Here is a 21045-nt window from a genome sequence, read left to right as displayed (position 1 = left end):
AGTGCTTAGAAGAGTGCCTGGCATAATGAAGGCACTAAATAATTTTTAATAATTAATATTTAAAAATTTTAATACATTAATATACTAGCTAGGTGGTTTATATTGCATGAAGTCCTATTTTCTAAATCCTTGTATTAGTTTCAGAACTAAAAATAAGTGTGAAGGAGACAGAATGTACTGGAGCTTTTTGAATATTCACTATGCTTAATACACTCTAATATAAATTACTTTCATTTTATATTAAATATTATAAGGCAATCATTTTATGAATATTACTTTAAATAATTCTGGGGTACCTGTATCCAAAAAGAAACCAGAGAACTTCTCCTTTTTTTTTTTTTTTTTTTTTTTTGAGACGGAGTCTCGCTCTGTCGCCCAAGCTGGAGTGCAGTGGCCAGATCTCAGCTCACTGCAAGCTCCGCCTCCCGGGTTTACGCCATTCTCCTGCCTCGGCCTCCCGAGTAGCTGGGACTACAGGCACCCGCCACGTCGCCCGGCTAGTTTTTTTGTACTTTTTAGTAGAGATGGGGTTTCACCGTGTTAGCCAGGATGGTCTCGATCTTCTGACCTCGTGATCCGCCCGTCTCGGCCTCCCAAAGTGCTGGGATTACAGGCTTGAGCCACCACGCCCGGCCACCAGAAAACTTCTCTAAACATTACTGTATGGCTCTAAAAATATCAGCAGTTTTATTTTGCTGATTTCAAAAGCAGTTTCCTGAGGTGGAACACTGCTCTAAAGAGAGCGCAGAGCCAAGTATTTGATAATCGTTCCTTGGGAATATTTTACAACTTCATAAGATATTGAAAACAATTAAAATGATATTTTTATTACAATCAGAATTATTCGAAGGAGTTTATAGCAAGACACGTGGCAGATAAAAAATATCCTAGCGGACTTATGTCATTCTTGGTTCCTTACACACACTTTCATTGCTTTGCAAATATAACAGTGCATATGATGATCGAGTATAAATTTCAAGAATCTAAGGCAAGTAGGCATACTTAATCTCAGGCTTGTGTAAACTGGAATATCTTTGTCCAATTTCCTACTATCTTTCTCACTTTCTTAGTGTTTATCTATTTGTAGCTCATTCTCCCTAAATTTATATTTCAGATTATGCAGTTGTCTCATATGTGTTGATAATTTTAATCTAAAGCAAAGGCAATGTAATACTTGAAATACAATTCTTATATTTTTACCTAATAATAGATTTTGAAAGATCAGTAACTAATTTGAAGAGATTTGTTCTAGTTACCACCTTATCAGTGACTCCTATGGTACACATTGATGTGTAATGAAGGAGTTCTTCACTGTGGACTTCTTAAATTATTACCTATTAATAATGATATTTACTTATTACTTTTTTCATATTTAAGCTGTATGTTTAGTATTTATATGAAAACTCATGTGCTTATAAATTCATTCACATTTCTTTCCATGAAAAATATTATGTTAATCCATTTGAGTTGCTATAAGGAATACCTGGGACTGCATAATTTATAAAGAAAAGAGGTTTATTTAGCTCACAGTTCTGCAGGCTGTATAAGAAATATGGTGCCAGTATCTGCTCCTGGTGAGGCCTCAGGAAACTTCCAATCATGGTGAAAGGCAAAGTGGGAGCCTGTGTATCACAGGCAAAAGAGAGAGCAAGAGAGTGAATGGTGAGGTGTCAGGCCCTTTAAAAACCAACTCTTACATGAACTCATTACTGCAGGGAAGGCACGAAGGTATTCATTAGGGAGCCACTCACCGTGATCCAAACACCTCCCACCAGGACTCACACTTCAACATGAGATTTGGAGGGGAGAAAACATCCAAACTATATCTTATATTTAGGGAATTTTGCTTTTGATATTGCTTTTATAATAGTGACCTTAAAAAAAAAAGTTTTAACATGGCGAACAACTAAAAGTAATGATTATTGCCTTTGCTAATGTCAAGTTAAACAGATGACAACATTTGTAAGAAGAAATAGTGTATAACAGATAATAAGGAAGTAGTGATAATAAGTCTGTTTTCAGAAAGTCAGGCTTTTCATTAAGTCTGGATGGAAATCAATGGCATTTGAAAACATTTTCAACTTTGCCTTTGTGTATATAGGCAAAGATATGATAGATATTTCATAGTAAATCCTGCATTTAGTGTAATTCACTGCATTCCTACAATAAGTAAATATATATTACTTTATACAAAAAGGCATTCTTAAAAGTCGTATATAAATCAGATTTTATGCTCTTTGAATATCAAGCCATATTTCTCATTGACTGACAATGTAATTTCAGAGATGTGTTCTCAAGAAAAATAATTGGTTCCTGAGCCTCAAAATTTCATATCAGAAAGTAGCAAAGGTCTAACTTAAATTTTAAAATAAATGAATATTTTTACAATAAATTATTTCTATTAATACTTAAGTGGAAAACTATGCTTAGAATCATCCAGTATTGTGTTAGACACCTATGAAGACTAACTCTAATATGTGAAGAAAACAGCGTTGTCTTTTATAAAATATTTTTCTTTGTAAAAATTGTCTAAGAACCTCTTAATAGTGTTTATCTTTCTACTTCTTGGTGGCTGTATTTGTTCACCTGCCAGGTCTTTTCTAAACATGGCTATTACAGATGATAAAGCTGTCAAAAAATGCAACATGAAATTCTAGTATTTTTAAGAAACAAGAGAAGCTATTTATAAATGTAATATTGGTGTAAACAATTCAACTAACTGTAAGAATTTAGGATGAAAGCTCTTCTTAGTGTCCCATGTTTGAGGGAAAAAAGCTCTATTTTGCCCCAATTTAAGACACAAATATGCCTTTTGGAGTTGTCTTTGTTTTTGCATTATGTAGGGAAAAATAGCACTATTATGATAAAATGGCAGTGTTGAAATGTAAATTTTTTTCTAAATTATTATTATTGTATTCTCTCTGCCTCAGGAGACCAATATTTAGTTTAAAATAAATATACTGGCATTAGGGTGATGATGTACAGACATAGACAGAAATAGAACCATGTTCACATGATTACTCTGAACGATTTTACATTAAATATCATACTTTTTATTGCAGTGTTTTACTGAGCTTTATGTTTTCTTATTTCTGAAAATAGCTTATTTGGATAAAACTAAGACCACTTTCAGTAATGTAGAAAGACTCACATTTCCTTAGAAACACAGTAAAATATTCTGAAGATATTCTCATCATGATATTTCACTTGAAATTGTTATTTCTGTTATTTTTTTGAGAAAATTCTTTGAGAAATCAAGGATGAGTTCTGTGAGTATTTGATACAATTTGGAAATTTCTGTTTGTTTTGATTGTTTTTAAAATTTATTTTTTAAGTAATTAACCTTTCCACACCTGATTAAATGAACATTTTTTGACCTTTGTTATCCTAGAAGTGGACAGAGTATGGATGAGCATAACACTAAATATAGGTAACTTATAACAGATGTTTATATATGACCGGGAAAGCTAAAGGTTTATCTTGCTGCATTTCTATCTGCAGTAAAAGGTCTATCACACCTTGTTTGATACTTTTGAAAGCATTGAAGCATCTTATTGCATAGGTAATTTTACTATCTTCATGGTCCATAAACCATATACATCTTTTAAATGAATATTTATAGTAGTCATTCTTAAAGGTGTATCTTATAGATCCAGGTCATTAGTAGCTTAGGAGGGACCAAGTTAAACATATTACATGGGAGTACGGTAGATGTGGTGATGCATAACTAGGAGAATTGTGGACAAAGTGATTTGTCCCCTTATTACCTCTTCAAAGGAGGACGTGTTGTCCCAGCATTAAGGAGTGCTTTCTACAAACATTCTTTCTCTCTCAGCAACACCACTGTCTCCACCATTCCCTCTCAGAGATTTCAACTAGCATCAGACAGCTGCCTTCTCAAAGTTACCCCTCCCAAGATCCTGCATGCAGTGACAGATGCAGCGAGGGCATGGCTTTAAGACCTGGCTATCTTTGCTCAGTGATGAATAATGTGAGATTTTTTTTTTTAATCTCCAGAGCATCCCTAGTGATCAAGGCCCTGTGCAGATGACTCAAAAAATTACATTTTCTGTTCCAACTTCTAAGTGTGGAATCCTTAAATGACAATAGCGTTAGTAACTGGCATTAAACTAACTATATTTCATTAGATACTTGACATCCTCTTTTGGATGTCCCGATAACATGTCCAATTAGCTTGTTCAAAACCAAACTCATAATTCTGTTCTTTTAAACCAAGGTTTTGTTTGGTTTGGTTTATATGTATTTATTTTTATTTGTTTATATTCTCCAATTTTGTATTTTGGTAAAAATACACATAATGTAATTATCACTAATTACATTTATATTATTGTTCAGTCATCATTATTGTCCATCCCCAGAACTCTTACAATCTTTAAAACTGAAAAATTTTCCCTCCCTTTGCCCCTGGCAACCGTTATTTCACTGTCTGTTCTGAGGATTTTGACTACACTGAGTACCTCATATAAGTAGAATAATAGAGTATTTGCCTTTCTGTGACTGGCTTATTTTACTTGATAGAACACCCTCAAGGTTCACACATGTAGCATATATTAGAATTTCCTCCCTTCTTAAGGTTGAATAATATTTTATTGCATACAAAAAACACATTTTGCTTATCCATTGTACTGTTGATAGACTCTTGAGTTGCTTCTAAATTTTAGCTATTATTAGTAATGCTGTTAACAACATGGGTATAAAAATACATATTTAAGAAACTATTGGGTACATACCTGGAAATGGAATTGCAGAATCATATGGTAATTTCACGTTGAATTTTTGAGGATTCACCATACTATTTTTCACAACAGTTTCACCATTTTATATTTATTCCCACTAACAGTGCACAAGGGTTTTATGTTCTTTACTTTCTTGCCAAATCATTATTTTCTGATTTATTTTGATAAATACCATCCTAAATGGGTATGAGCTGGTATCTCATTTTTTTTTTTTATGTCTGATGGGTAATATGCTGATGTGGTAACAAGGTTTGAGGGTGGCACATCTTGCACCTGCATTTGAACACCCAGTCATCACGCTTATGAACTACAAAATAATCTCATTGTAGTTTTTATTTGCATTTTCCTAATGATTAGTGATGTTAAGCATGTTTTCAAGTGTTTATTTGCCATTTGTATATCTTCTTTGGATAAATGTCTATCAAGTGTTTTGACCATTTTTGAATCAGGTTGCTTGTTTTTTGTTATTGAGCTTTAGGAGTCCTCTGAATATTCTGAATATTAATCCCTTACTAGATATACGTTCTGCAAATATTTTCTTCCATTAGGTAAATTGCCTTTTACTCTAGTGATAATTTTCTTTTGAGGTGTGCATTTCTACTTCTTCTTTTTTTTTTTTACTTTTTATTAAGCTCGTTTGCCTCTTTTTAATTTTGTTGTGTGAACATCAGGTGTCTTATTATTGCCAAATATGAAGTATTAAAACTTATCTTTCTTGTAAGAGTTTATAGTTTTAGGTCTTCCATTTAGGTCATGGATCCATTTTGACTAAATTTTTGTATATGGTGTTAAGAATCCAACTTTATTAGTTTGCATATGGATAGCTCATTTTCCCTGCAACATTTATTGAAAATATTGCCTTTTCCCCATTGAATACTCTTGACACCATAATTTAAAATCATTTGACCATATATGTGAGACTTTACTTCCAGGCAACCTTTCCTATTGCACTGGTCCATATGTCTGTCTTCATGCCAGTACCACAATGTTTTGATTACTGTAGCTTTATAGTAAGTTTGGAAATCAGGAGTCTGAGTGTTCTAGCTTATTCTTTTCCAGGATCAATTTAGCTATTTGGAGTCCTTTGAGATTCCATATGAATTTTAGGTTGAGTTTTTTTGTATTTCTGCTTTAAGACATCATTGGGATTTGGATAGGCATTGCATTTTCTGTAGATTTGCTGTGAATCTGTGGTGTTGACATTATAACAATGTTAAGTCTTCCAATCATGAACATGCAATGCCTTTCCATTCATTTTTATATTCTTTAATTTCTTTTGGAATGTTTTGTAGCTTTTATAGGACAGATCATTTATTTTCTTGGTTAAATAAAAAGTATTTTATCTTTATGATGCTATTGCAAATTAAATTATTTTATTAATTTTGTTTTTGGATTATTCTTTGTTGTTGTGTAGATATGTACTTGATTTTATGTGGTGACCCAATTTATTGGTTTTGCTATTTTTAGTGGAATCTTTATCATTTTCTGTAAATAAGATTATATTATCTGTAAACAAAGATAATTTGACTTCTTCTTTTCCAATTTTTTGCCTTTTATTTTACTTTTTCTTACATATTTTTTTTTGGCCAGATCTTTTAGTACTATATTAAATAGTAGTAAGCTCAGGCATCCTTGCCTTGTTGCTTATCATAGAGGGAAAACTCTAAGTTTCTCACGATTGACTATGATGTTTTATATGGGACTTTTACATATGAAATTTTATTAGGTTAAGGTGGTTTCCTTATATTTCTACTTTGTTTTTTTTTTTTTAATCATGAAAGGGTGTAAAATTTTGCCAAATGCTAGTTATGCATCAATTGAGATAACCATGTGATTCTTACCCTTCATTGTTAATATGGTATATTACATTTGACAATTTTTGTATGTTGAAATATCTTTGATTTCCATTAGTATTAATAAATCTCTTTTGCTCATGGTCTATAGTAATTTTAATCTGCTGCTTATTAGCTTGTTTTGCTAGTAATTTTTTGAGAATTTTTGCATCAGTGTTTACAAAGGATACGTCTATGGTATTAGGGTAATGCTGTCTTACAGAATGAGTTTTGGAAATGTTCCCTTATGACAGCATTTTTGGAAAAGTTTGAAAAAGATCGATGCTAGCTCTTTAAATGTTTTATGGAATTCACTGGTGATGCCATCAGGTCCAGGGCTTTTGATGTCGGGAGATATTTTATTACTGATTCAATCTCTTACTAGTTATCAGTCTATTTACATTTTTATTTTATCATTATTTAGTCTTGATAAGTTTTGTATCTCTAGGAATTTTTCCATTTCATATGTTATCAGATTTCTAAGCACAGTTTTTAATAGTACTTTCTTATAGTCATTTTTATTTCTGTAGAATTGATAGCAAAGTCACCATTTTCATTTCTCAGTTTAGTAATTTGAGTCTTCTCTCTTTTTCTCTTAGTCCGTCTAGTCAAAAGTTTACTAATGTTGTTGATCTTTTCAAACAACCAGCTTTTGGTTTCATTGTTTTTCTATCATCTATTTTGTCTATCTCTGCTCTAGTCTTTATTATCTCCTTTCTTCTACTTGCCTTCAGTTTGTTTTTCTGGTTTAAGTTGTAAAGTGGTTGATTTGAGATCTGTCTTTTTCTAAATTAAAAGAAAATATTTCTTACTTTTTAATGTAAGCATTTATACCTATACATTTCTCTCTTAGCACTGCATTTTCTCTGCCTCATAAATTTTGGCATGTGGTGTTTTAGATTTCATTTATCGCTAAATACTTGTACATTTCCCCTGTTATTTCTTCTTTGATCAATTGGTAATTTAGAAATATATGTTTAATTTCCACAAATTTTTTGATTTTTCCACTTTTTCTTTTGTTACTAATTTCTAACTTAATTTTGTTGTCGTCAGTAAAGATATTTCGTATGATATCTTTTAAACCTATTGAGATGTAATTTGTGGCCTAACACATAATCCATCCTGGAAAAGGTTCCATGTGCACTGGAGAAGAATGCATATTCTGTTGTGGGGTAGAATATTCTGTAAATATCTCTTACATCTTGTTGGTTTATTGTGTTTTTTAAGCCCTCTGTTGTTATTTATTTCTTTACTTATCTTCTGATTGTTTTATCCATTAATAAGGGTAGATTTTGAAGTCTTCAATTATTATTGTAGAACCATTTATTTTTCCTTCAATTATATCGAACTTTCCTTCTAATGGTCTGTTATGTACATGATGATATTTGTTATAGCTTCTTGGAATATTGAACCTTTTATTAATAATGTCCTCTTTTGCTTCTTGTAACCTTTTAACAGTTATTTAAAGTCTATTTTATCTGGTATGAGTATAACCACCCCAGTACTCTTATGGTTACTGTTTACATGGCGTGTCTTTTTCTATCCTTTCACTTTCAGTCTGTTTGTGTATTCAGATACAGAGTGAGTCTCTTTTAGACAGTATATAGTTGGATCATGGCCATCATCCATGCTGCCAGTATCAGTCTTTTGTTTGAAGGGCTTTGCCATTTAAAATTAAAGTAATTGTTAATAAGAAGATAACTATACCTGTCATTTTGTTATTTATTTTCTAGATACCATGTAGCTTTTATATGAATTTCTTGTATTACTGTCTTTTTTAGTATTGAATTTATATTTTGTAGTGAAAATTTAAAGTCCTTTCATATGTGTTTTAATGTATATTCTATAATTATTTTCTTTGAGGGTATCATGAGTATTAACAGTCAACACTCTAAAATTATAATACTCTAATTTGAATGTATATTAGCTAAAGTTCAATAATATACAAAAACTCAGCTCCTATAACATCTTCAGTCACATTTTTTTCAGTTATTAATGTGACAAAATTATGTCTGTATACATTGTGCATTCAAAAACATAAAGTAATAATTTTTAATACATTAGTATTCTCCATTATGTGGAAAACAAAATGTAGAAGTACAAACTAAATTTATAATAATGGGAACTTTAATAATTGTTTAATATATTGGTCTCTTAAAGTATGTGGAAAAGATAAACTGAAGTTACAAACCAATGTTACAATAACACCAGCTTTTATATTGTCCATGCATTTACCTTTACTGAGATACTTATTCATATAGCTTTGAGTTACTATCTAATGTCCTTTTATTTTAAGCTGCAGGGTTTCCTTGAGCATTTATAGCAGTTAATGAACTACCTTAGTTTATGTATGAGAATAGTTTATATATTCTCTGGGGGATAGGTTATGGAATTTTCATTCAGTTGTAATTTTCAGCTCCTGAATTTTTGTTGTTCATTTTTAGCCTTTCTATCTCTATTGATATTTTCATTTTGTTCATCCATTGTTTCCTTGACTTTCTCTATGTCTTCCTTTAGTTTGTTGGACATCATTATAACGGTTATTTTAAAGTATTTATCTAGTAGATCCACCATCAGATCTTTCTCGGTGACTTTATTTTGCTTTATCTGTTTTCTTTAAATGAATCATACTTTCTTGTTCCTGTGTGTGCCTTGTGATGATTTGTTGAAAACTGGACATCTGAATTTAATCAAATGGTAAATCTTGAAATCAGATTTTCTCCCTTCCCTAGGGCTTGCTGTTTTCGTTATTATTTTGTTTATATTGCTGCAGACTGTGACTGTGCTGAAGATCAGCCTGAGTTGTAAACTTAAAGTCTTTTATTAGTATTTTATGAACCTGCACCATTTCTTGATGATACACTGAAACTTTCTAATTTCTCTCATGTTTGCAGTTGCTCTGGAAATATACTATTCTTCAGTATTGATTCTCAAAGGGGTAAAGGAAAAATGGAGGGGGGCGGGAAACAGCCTTTTAAGTTTCTTGGAAGTCACATTAGCCAGGAAGAGTGGGTTTTAGAACAGAAGGGAGTGCAACAACAATGGTTACCACCTCTTCGTCTCTTCCATTGTGCTCAGAAGCAACAATCAACCATCAGAGCACAGATCCTTGATAACTGAAGGGTGTGGTCATTTTTGCTCATGGTAGTTTTTGCAAGCTAGAGGCAAGCTGCAGCAGAAATACTTGCAAAGCTCCCTCTCTTGGGATTAGGGGTGGGGATGGATAGCTGCTCCTGAGCTAACAGCTGAAATTAACTAAAATTTATTATCCACACTTTCTCCTGGAAGTTGTAAGTTTCACTAAATTCAAGAATTCCAAAATAGCTGTATCAGAGAGATTTTGCCAGTGTAATTATTACTTATGTGTAAAGAGATTTCCAGTGCTTGCTTTTCCATCATCTTCCCAGAATTCTCTAAACCTGACTCTTTCACAATGTTTCCATGAATGACATCACTGGGTATCCTGTTATGTAAACCAAAATTTATACATCCTTCTCTTTGTCCCACACGTATCATTTCTCACAAAGTTATTTCAATTTTAACTTCTAAATATCACATAAATAGTTAATTACTATTGCTTGGGTGCCTGCATACTCCTGAGCACTGATTTCATATCTTTTAATTACATATCTCAGCAAGGGCTTAGTATGCTCAGGTATGCCATGTGGACACTGGAGTTTGTAGAAGTATGACACATTTCTCAACTAAGTGACAAAGCTGGGTTTTCAATACAGGTCAATTCGATTCTACACATTTTACTAAACATGATGCCTCACATTTATTTTCTGGAAAATGGCTTTCAGATTAGGCTAAACAAAAGTTTTAAAACTATTATGAATAAATATTTTAAAAATAATATATACAATATTTATATCGAATACATAGTTTCTAACATTTCAAAACTATTTTAATTCATCCTTATAATAACTGTATAAAATAGCTAATCTTATTCAATTTCACTTTTGAACAGTGTATAAATCAGTAAATAAGGGACAACAATGGTATACTAGTATAAATTTCCAGCTAAACTGAAGTTTCCTGTTCTTCAGTGCTTTGTTATAATGTCCTCTTGGAACAGTAAGCCCTTAAAATGCTGACAAAATCATGAATTATTAAAATAAATTCACAAATGTTGCTACTCTTGAGAAAACATGTACAGACAGAGCACTGAAAATATGACAGAAAATCAAAGGATGTCTGTGGTTAATGTGTTATAATATTAAATAAAAAGCACAACTGTAGAAGCTTTGTCAATTAATGACTATTAATAAAAGTATCCTGACTTGCCTCCCAGACTAAAAAATCATAAAATGACATTTAATATTTTAATTGAAAAATTAATCTTAAACTGGGGCAGTCTCTATTACTAGCAAATGCTATGACTGTAATAATATTGGGTAATTTTCTTATTTTACTAACCATGCTACTTTCTTTTTTCTATTTTCCCCCAAATGAATCCAAATTCAAGAAATTTGATAAGTGTCAAATTTATCAAATTGGAAAAACAGGTTGCTCTCCTCTTTCCACAAGTTTGCTATGGTATTTCCTTGAAATAATTGGTTTTAAAATGTACCAGGTAAGATGTCTGTCTTAAGACAAACATGTGGTACTCTCTTCATGTAATTTATTTATGTACTAAGTGGATTAAGAGGCATGTTTGGGAACAGGACATCTTATCAGCAGCCTTCAAATAATTCTATTTCAGAATTGTACTCTTTCGAAGACTATAATTAAGACACCTGAAGAAATACTATCATTCATAAAAAATCTTTCTTGTCCTATTGTGTTTAAAAGTTTAAATACAGACAACTTTTGGACAAATACATTCTGGCTATTCCTGCTAATTCTTAAGCACTTATGATGACAAAGTTTTGTTTGGTGTGATAGTAGAAAAACAGACTGATTTTCCTAAAAATCCAACGGTTTCACATTAATCTGATTTTGAAAACTGTAGCCTGTATGTTTCTAACCTGGGTATAATAAAATAAGTTTATATAAAATGTTTAATGATGTGAAAAGTTATTTACTTCCCAGTTTTCAAAGGTCATTTTAGACATGTACTTTTACCTGAATTTCTTTCTAAAGATTAATTTCTTAACCTTTGTTTTGTGAAAGTATTTTTCAGGTTACTCCCTAGGTAACACCTGAGTTATTTTTAAAATATATATTCTCTCTTGTTTCTAGAACATTTCTAAATAACCTTTCCAGATTATCTTAAATGAATTACTGAATTTGTTTTAAAAATAATTTTCACCAAAGAAGGCATATTTCTTAATACTTAAAACAAAACTGTGAAATTGGACTTGTATTTATGAAATTTTTGCAACAAAATTACTCTTTATTTTCCTACATTTCCCTTATTCATATGTTAGCATTTATATTTACATGTTAGTCTTTATCTATTAATAACCCAAAAATCTAACATCATTGACTACAAAGGGTATATTAATGGCACTGGAATTCAGCTGGCCAATATGTCACAGGACTTGAAGCTGGAAATGTGAGTAATAAATACAATGTCAACAAAAGGGAAAGTTTGAAGATCATTGATATTATATGGTAACATTACTCTTTTCCATTACTGCATTGATGTACAGATGACAATCCACTGCGTTTTGGTAAGTGGTGAAGGTTTTAGTGCTTTCAAAATGCTTTCTTTTGGATATATGCTGTCATAATCATCTGGGATTTCCTAGGTTTCAGTATAGAATTATGGGTCAGAATTTCTCAGTGTGTTACTCAGGAATATATTTTTTAAAGCTCCACAGATAATTTTAATTCACTATCAGTTAAGGCTATCACTGTTAGACAACCAAGACAGAAGGAAAATAACCAGATTCATTGATGTGCAAATGTATGAAGGACGTTATTGGGTGTGATAAGTCCATTCACAATGTTGGAAAAAACATCAAGCATTCCCAGTCTAAAAATTACTGGATTGTAAAATATTGTGCATATTAAGTGCTGCTTTGTGTCCTGGCCATTTTCCTGCATTTTTTTTTCCTTCATTATATCCTCTATTGGCTGAGGGGAAAAACACTATAAATTTTTTCCTGTACCTAAGAGTCTATCCCAATAACCTAAATTATTACAGAGATTTAATTCAGATTTCTAAATGTAGCAGGCCATTTTACAAATGATAGGACATGTTTGTTTGTAAACATTTGAAGGAGGAGAGTAGAAAGTTCACATGAATCTCTTTCAATGTAACCCTTAAATTCATTGGAAAATGGTTTGTCCTTAATGGCCAACAGAGTTCTATGAGTCTGGTAGTATAATCAGTGCCTGTTTTATAGTTTCCTTATGGTGGCATTTGGAGACCTTTTTAGTGATAATTGGAGAGTGCAATGTTTGTAAGAGTCTTTTGGTACTTTGAAATATAAAAGAGAACTGTACAGAAGAGAAGAGGAAAACATTTTTCTTTATTAGGAAAATTATATCATTACTGAAGAAAGCTGTGTTGGGAGGATATGTACACTTTCACATCTATCTACATGTGTAAGACTGAATTCTGCTGGCAGAAATTTTGGTTCAGTTAACTGTCTATGAAAAAAAAATTCCACACTAGGATTTTTTTCTGTGAGAATTATTTGTATTGCATTAACATGGAACACAATTTTTCATTTTAATGTCAGTGGTTCACTTTAAAACTAGTAAAAACAAACCTATTAACTACCTTTACTTGTGATAAGGTGAATAATGCTCTGATACTATTCTCCATAACATAGTTTTTATTCATTTCTCACATATGAAATGCTAATATTCCGCAGCTAGGCTTATAGTGCTTGTCATTTATAATGGCCACATATGATTTGCTTTTGAAAATAGTTTATCATTGTCTCTACATATTATCCTTCTTTAAAAATAAAATTCTACTACACTGTATTTTGATTATATTCTGTATTTTGATTATATTAATGTAATAAAAGTTGTTATACAACACTTCTTTTCAAAATTTAAAAGCTATTATTCAATGTGAAGTTTGAATAATTATAGGAAATTATTTATTATTAATTTAGAATAATAATAGGCCCATTGACTATACTGGTATACATTTGATTCTATTTGGGATGTGGTATTTGTCCTACTTGATCATCTGTGATGTGCCTTACAAAGTGCTGTGTGAGATGTAAAGTGGAAGTATAGGGCCATAATCAGGAGTGAAATACAGTTATAACACTTGCAAGCTTACAAGAAATCTATGGTTATAGAGTCTGGACAGAGAGTTGGCACTGGGAGGTGACATAAGGGATAATTCTAGGGAACTGTTAATGCTTTTATTTCTTTACCTGTGTGGGGGTTACACAAGTGTTTTCACTTTGTGATGGTTTGTTTATACCAATAATTTTTTTTATGTATCTGTACATGTATTACACTTCAATTAAAATGTTAACAACAAAAATAACAAATACCTTATAGCAATACTAAAAGACTATTTCTATTCAAGTTAGGTAAAATGGAGAGAAAAACATTTCAGGAATCTGTGAGGGAGAAATTCTGAGAATAGAAACTCATGATATTACTAGGTCATTTGAGTTATATTCTAAGTAATTTTAACAACTTTAAAACAAATTTATGGCAATAGTAGATAATGTTATGTATAGTGTTTGGTTTAAAAATTGTATAAAGCTAATAAATAAATACTTTTGTAATGCACACTAATTGTATGCATAGGCATTATGCATTATTTTTATAAATAAAATACTCTGCAGTTGTTTTAAAACAATTCCCTGTGGATTATTTTCATATAAAATAAAAATTAGATGTAAAATGAGTTTTTTGATTTAATGCAGTTTTGTGCAGGATCTTGTTCAGCAGCTCAAGCACTCTGAAGGTCTTGGATAGAAGTTGTAGCTGAACACCTGTAGACATGAAGGCAAACCAAACCCACACCCATCATGTGAGTCAATTCCAATCGAGACAAATTATGTCTTCTTTAAAAATGGGATGATCACAATATCATCAACTTGTCCCTAGGAAAGTGATTGATCCTCTCAAACTATAGTGTCAGCTGAAAAGTCCAGCATTTGTCTCCATGGCTGTCAGAGTAGATAATCAGCAGTGGCTGTAAAGAAATCAGCCTTGGTGAACAGAAGCCCATGCTATGGAGTCTGGATTAGCCTCCATCTCTGCTACCAGAGTCTCTTCACTGAGGCATCTATTATGCCAGCACTGGGCTAACTAATGACAGAGGTTGGCAGATGTCAGTTGGCTTAGTCATTTTATCTACTTGGTTGTCTATGGTGAATATTATTTAGTTAGCATTAACATGAGGTTCAAGAGTCTTCATAACTTGTTGATATTTCTGTAAGTCCATCAAATAGGTTTTCCCCAATGCTGTTTCTCTCCAGTTTAATCTCTGTATACCCAGACCGCTGAGTAAACCTCCAAACTCTTTACTACTTTATATGTCAGTATATTTTCTTATCTTGTTTCTTTCTTCTTTTCAGAAAATGTGATTGAAGTAGTTAGTGTCCATGGGGAAAATTTTTCTGATTTCTGTCCTTTGGGATCACTACTGATTTGGCTTTTAGACAACAGCAATCCTTCATTACTCTGAACCCCATATTAAGCAAACCCATCTATTAAGCTAGCTGGACCTTTTTTCACCTCCATTACTTGGTCATAATAACCCTAATGAACGAAAGCCTGAGCTGAGGCAAAAGCCACAGTAAAAGAATAAGGGATGACAAGGGGGCTATCATCTCATGCAGCTTATTTGTGTTCTCTGATTCTACTTCTGTCTAATCTTGAATTCATTACTTCTGGCTTATAATGGCAGGCCTACATTTAACTTGTTGACTTTGACCAAATCCAATTTATGGTAACCAGTTCTGATCACATAGCCTAATATCACAACATTTTCCAGAAAAGCAAAAATTAGTCAATAGTCTAAAACAAATGCTACACATCTAATAGTCTTATTATATTATGAAAATATGATAAAATAAGTTTACAGATCAATCTACTTATGGGTATCCACTCAATCAACTGACAAATGTTTTAGCAAATCAAATGAAAGATGAATAAAAATATATTGCAACTAGTTTTGTATTTTAGTGCTATATATTGCAGATATAAGACATTAAAAGATAAGTTTGGCTATATTAAAACTGATACAATTGTGAACAGGAATGCTAAAGAATGTGTTTGCACAAAAGGTAAGCAGCAGAGAGATAGTCACTGGAATATACACAGAACTCATAAAAATCAATAAGGTGCAGAAACCTTCCCTCTGCCAGTTGGTCAAACAGTACGAAAACACATTCAGTAAAGAGCAAATACACAAATACACATGATAAATAAATTGTGGTTGAATACTCAACTTTGCTAGCTGTTAAGGAAAATACATTGTAAATAACTTTTTTTGTTGTGTTTTGTTTTTGACACACAGTCTCCCAGGATAGAGTGCAGTGGTGCGATCTAGGCTCACTTCATAATCTGCCTCCTCCACATAACCATTGCCCATTATCTGTGAAGGATACCCTTATAAATGCCGGATTAAATGAAGTTTTAAGTATTGGAGAAGCAGAAGAACTTTGAGAGAAAATAAAAAGACTTTCTTACATTGAAAGAACTGGGTGATATAATTGAAATTAGAAGTTAGCAGCTTTAGGGCTCAGCTCTACTGATAAGCTTTATGAACGAGGGAAAATTATATAATTGAAGAGCCCGTCTTCTCATCTTCTTTGAAGATAGGGATAAGTTGATTTATCTTTTCTGATCATTGTGAGGATTAAGTGGATTTGAAACACTCAGCATAATTTCTTAAAATAGTAGTTACTAGTATTAATTTTAATTAGTTTAGAAATATCTTCTGTGATCCCAAAGATTATTTTAATGTATCATTTTAAAATGTCTTCAAAACAGAAAATTACTTTATTAATTATAGAAATACTGATTTTCTCCAAATAGTAGGGCACAGGTAATTGATATCTTCTAATTAACTTTTCTGGACTTTCCCAAACCCATAAACCCTTTTCAGGGGTAAAACATGAGACAAATTATCAGTTTAGAGGCATGCTGTGTTATACCTGGCCAGTAAGCCTTACAACTGTCTATATCATCAAAAATAAGAATCCCAAGAAGAGCTTAAGGACATACAACAACTAAATTTTAAGTGGTATTTTGGATGAAATACTGGAACATAAAAGGACATTAAGTAAAAAGTAAGGAAATCAAAATTAACTATGGACTTTAGTTAATATAGTTGCCCCTCATTTTACACAGGATTTGTTTGCAGGACCACCTGCACTAATACCCAAATCCACATAAACTGAAGTCCTGCAGACAGTCCTTCAGAAGCAATGTGTGGGAATATTCGGCCCTCCCATATGTGTGGGTTTTGCATCCCACAGACAGTGTATTTTTGATCTGTGTTTGATTGAAAAATGTCTTCATGGGAGTGACCCTACACAGTCCTAACTCAAGTTGTTCAAAGTTCAACTGTAATAATATCAATATTGGTTCATTAATTGTAATAATTGTACCTCACTAAGGGAAGATGTTAATGACAGGGGAAACTGAGCAGAAAAGAATACGAGATCTCTGTACTTTATGCTCAAGTTGTCTGTAAATCTTAAACTGTCTGTTAATATAGTCTATTACAGTAGTCTATTAACAAATTAAAAAAAACTTTCTAGACTATTTTTACACATCTTATCATCTATTTTTCCATACCTTCAAAAACGAAGAAAAATACAGTTATGTCTAAAGATTGATAAATTGAGACTGAAAAATGTTGCAGCTTCCTAATGCAAATTTGACACTGGAGAATGTATGCCAGTCTTCCTGAATATTGCTTCAGAATTATTAGATCACTGGTTTTGAACAGGAATTGAGAAAGTTCTTTGGGCTGGACTGAGATAGTTGGAACAAGCACAGATTTTACATATCTTTTGTTATGGACATAAACATTTTCCTGAGTACAGAATACAACCTTTATTGTGATCCCCAGAAGAATTTAGGTAGTATTTTGTATGAACTACATGTTAAAACTTGGTTCCGGTTCTTCCTAGACACATTAAAAACTTATATTTAACATTTCCAAATTGAATCTATTTTCCAGTGCCTTTTATAGTCAGGTTCTTTAAGGATCTATAGATATCAACATCATCATTATCACCATAATCATCTTAATTATGCATAATTCATATAATTTTCACTTAGCTTATAACAGACTCTCAACTCCATACTCATCATATTGGTTAACTTACTTAATCCTATAATAGTCCTGTAATGTATTTAAAAGTTTTATCTCCATTTTAGAGACAAAAAAATTTAAGATACAAGATTTATGTTACTGATCCTTGTTCTCGCAGTTAATAAACAAGAGGACCACAATTCAGACTAAGAAAGTCAATTCAGTCTCCTTGCAACCTCTGTGTTAGATACTACAGAGGACAGAAATTGGAAGGAATGTGCTAAAATGACAATGAATGTTCATTAAAAATAGTGGTTTTAATGTTTTTATGATGAATACGTTTTTGGGTTTAAATAATAAAAAACACTTTGTTCAGGGTTAGCAAACCATTTTAAAGCCTTTAGTGAGTTATAATGATGTATTTTAATTACTGGATTACATAGAAAGTTTATGTTTGATGAAAATTTAGAAATTACATTTACTCAGTATTTCAGCTATTTATGGAATGCTTCACATTTGCTATGCATACTTTGAGAATCAGAAATCCAGAGGTGAACCACACAAAATAACATGAATTTGGATTTCCTGTTTTTTTTTTTTTTTTTTTTCCCCATTACCCTAGTGGTAGAAAAGAGTAAATGAAATTACGTTGCTGAAAGAATCTAACCGTCACTTATTCTGTGGTCAATGTTTTTCTCTACTTAATTTACGAAATCAGCAATTTAAGAAAAATTGAGAGACAATTAAAACTTATAGAAACTTTCATGTGTACTATGTGTAATTCAATTAATGTATCTCACTTTGTTGTTTATCTTTTTGTTTTGTTTCTTTCCCTAATGGGCTTTTAATTAAATAACCAAAGTGATTGATGTAGTTCTTCACAAGATTACATGGATTAACATATTTAACTTTAAATTATTTCTAATTATTTCTGCATTTTAAGGAAACAAAATCACATTTAATGGGCAAAAAAGATTTGCTTACTTTTTTTCTTTTAGTCCATATATTTATAATAGTTTATAATAAAAGTCATGTTTTATAATATTTGTATCATGCATTAGTTAATATTTTCAAAGCATATTTTGAATTGGAATGCATTCACTAAGTTTAAAAGAATGCATTCAAAACCATAATCATTTTCTCTACCAATAAAATGTCGACTGTAACAATTGTATATTTTTTCAAATTATGAAGTGCTAATTAACCACTAGTTCTAAAAGTGTTCTTAGCTTTTGATTTGGAACACAAAGATAGGAATTAAGGTTACAATTATAGCAAAATATTTATATTTATAATACAGCTTTATTTTTACCTCACATAGCACAACTAGTACTAATACAATAATGTGGCTTTGGTTTTAACCCACAAGAAAATAATAGATTTTATAATTGCAAAAATACTGGCAGTACCTTTAAAATTTATTTAAAGATTGTACTTTCATTTGAGTTTCTATTTTAAGAAATTTTGAAAATCTGGTCACAATAATAAAGAATATGAAAACATTATCCTCAATCACATGGAATGTAGAAGTGAAATCTCCCAAATCTACTCCATTCAATGATTAGAAAAAATTAATATCATATTGTTATATTAAAGGAAGTTTGAAATTATTTTGAGTAATTCCAGAAGGCAATATTTTATTTGCTATTTTAAAGCATTTAAGCCTTCCTTAAGTAAGTGCTACGCAGTAACGGTGAAGAATAAAGATGTAAAAAAGTAATAAATAAATTTGCTGTGCAATTCAGTGTTTATGCATGTGGATACTTTTTATTTTTTCACTTGTCTTTTTAGTGAGAGTTTAGATGCATTATTTAAATAAGGATAACCTTCAGATATTGGAAGAATAAAGACAAAATAATGCTAAATTTTATACTTAGGCAAGTAAAGTGGACATTTTTCTACTGCTAAGAATTTTCAAATTAAAAGGACAAATTTAGCTCAAGTTCAACATTTATGAATAGCTTTTAAAGTCGCATTATACCTCTTTGATTTCACAATATGTACATGCTCATTATATGCAATTTGAAAACACTGAAAATTATAAATAATAATTAAAATCAACCGCAGTATAAGCTCTCAGACATTACTACAGTTATATTGATAATGTTTATTCTTAGAGTCTTTTCTCTATTCATATATCCTTTTATTATATCCACAAATTGAAGTTAATTTGTTTTGTAATCTACTCACATTTCAATATTGCCAACTTTTTTGCGGAACACATCAAATATTTTTTACAAGCTGATTTCAAATGTTACATGTTTTTTCCTCAAATTGACAAATTACTACTTATAGAATAAATACATTTCTTTTTACCAGATTGAAAGATTATTTATACTTTCCTGCTATTGAAGAATATTGTAACATATTCTATATAACCTGTCTTAAAAGCCTTCACATAGAATGCGTGTCATTGTAAACTAGATTAGGTAACCATAAAATTGCTATTGTCAACGGAAACTGAAAAAATAAGGAATTAGCAGCTGAATTAAATTTAGCAGTGTGATTCAGTTTTATGAATTAAAAATCTTGAGGTGAAAACTACTACCTACTACAGATAGCTTCTATTTCATAATAGCCTTACAAGACAAAGAGAGAAATTTTGATATTTTACCCTACAATGACTCTAATGTTAGTGTAATAAGTAATGCTCTTATGTATTAACAATTACTGGTGGGTGGTGTACTGTGGTGTCTCAAATATTAAGTATGTGCTATTATTTTGTATTTCTTTGCTTCAGAAATAAGATTTGTGCCAGAATTTTTCTTCCCTTGAAGTATGACAAGACATTATAATTCAACATACTCCTCTAGAGAAAACAGAATAGAATACATTACAAAATATTTTGACTCAAATATTGGAAGAGAGTTCATCTGTCTTTTTTATTATCATATTTACAAAATTGAACATCAGGGTATATATTTTGGAAGGGGCAATTGTTCTTGAAATGTATGAAGCAGATAAGATTACAGGGATGGCAAATATTTCCATGGAGTTATGGGTAACATTTTTCTTTTAAGCTGCTTTGTTCTTGTTTTATTCTTGAAATATACAGTGGATGTATATTTCTTCTTCATTGAGAACAGATTTAGTGAAACAATTAATTAAAGATTCTTTTTGCTGCCAATTTAAATATAGAGCAAAATATTTTGTCTTTTAAAAATGTGAAATAATAGTAAGTATATTTAAAATTAACATCTATAAATTTAGACACTTGGCAATACAATCGATACTTGCATCCAGTGTTCCAAGCTGTTCTGCACAGACCTTCACGCTCAAGGGCATGCTTGCATTACTGAGACTGTATTCTATA

At 31.3% G+C, this 21045-nt stretch overlaps 1 protein-coding gene and 1 non-coding gene across 5 annotated transcripts in view; one reads left to right on the top strand and one right to left on the bottom strand.

The window, feature by feature from the left end:
• The window catches only part of LOC105496640 (protocadherin related 15), a 1825405-nt gene that overhangs the window by 49087 nt on the left and 1755273 nt on the right, over window positions 1–21045 (top strand). The gene's annotated exons all lie outside the window — the stretch shown is intronic.
• Window positions 4973–5076, bottom strand: LOC112429334 (small nucleolar RNA U13). Its single transcript, XR_003021509.1, has one exon. It is a non-coding gene; the product is annotated as a small nucleolar RNA U13 (small nucleolar RNA).

Source organism: Macaca nemestrina, chromosome 9, assembly GCF_043159975.1.
Source record: "Macaca nemestrina isolate mMacNem1 chromosome 9, mMacNem.hap1, whole genome shotgun sequence".
Taxonomy (NCBI): Eukaryota; Metazoa; Chordata; class Mammalia; order Primates; family Cercopithecidae; genus Macaca; species Macaca nemestrina.
Note: the sequence above shows the minus strand (reverse complement) of the source record. Positions and strands in the feature narration are given on the sequence as shown.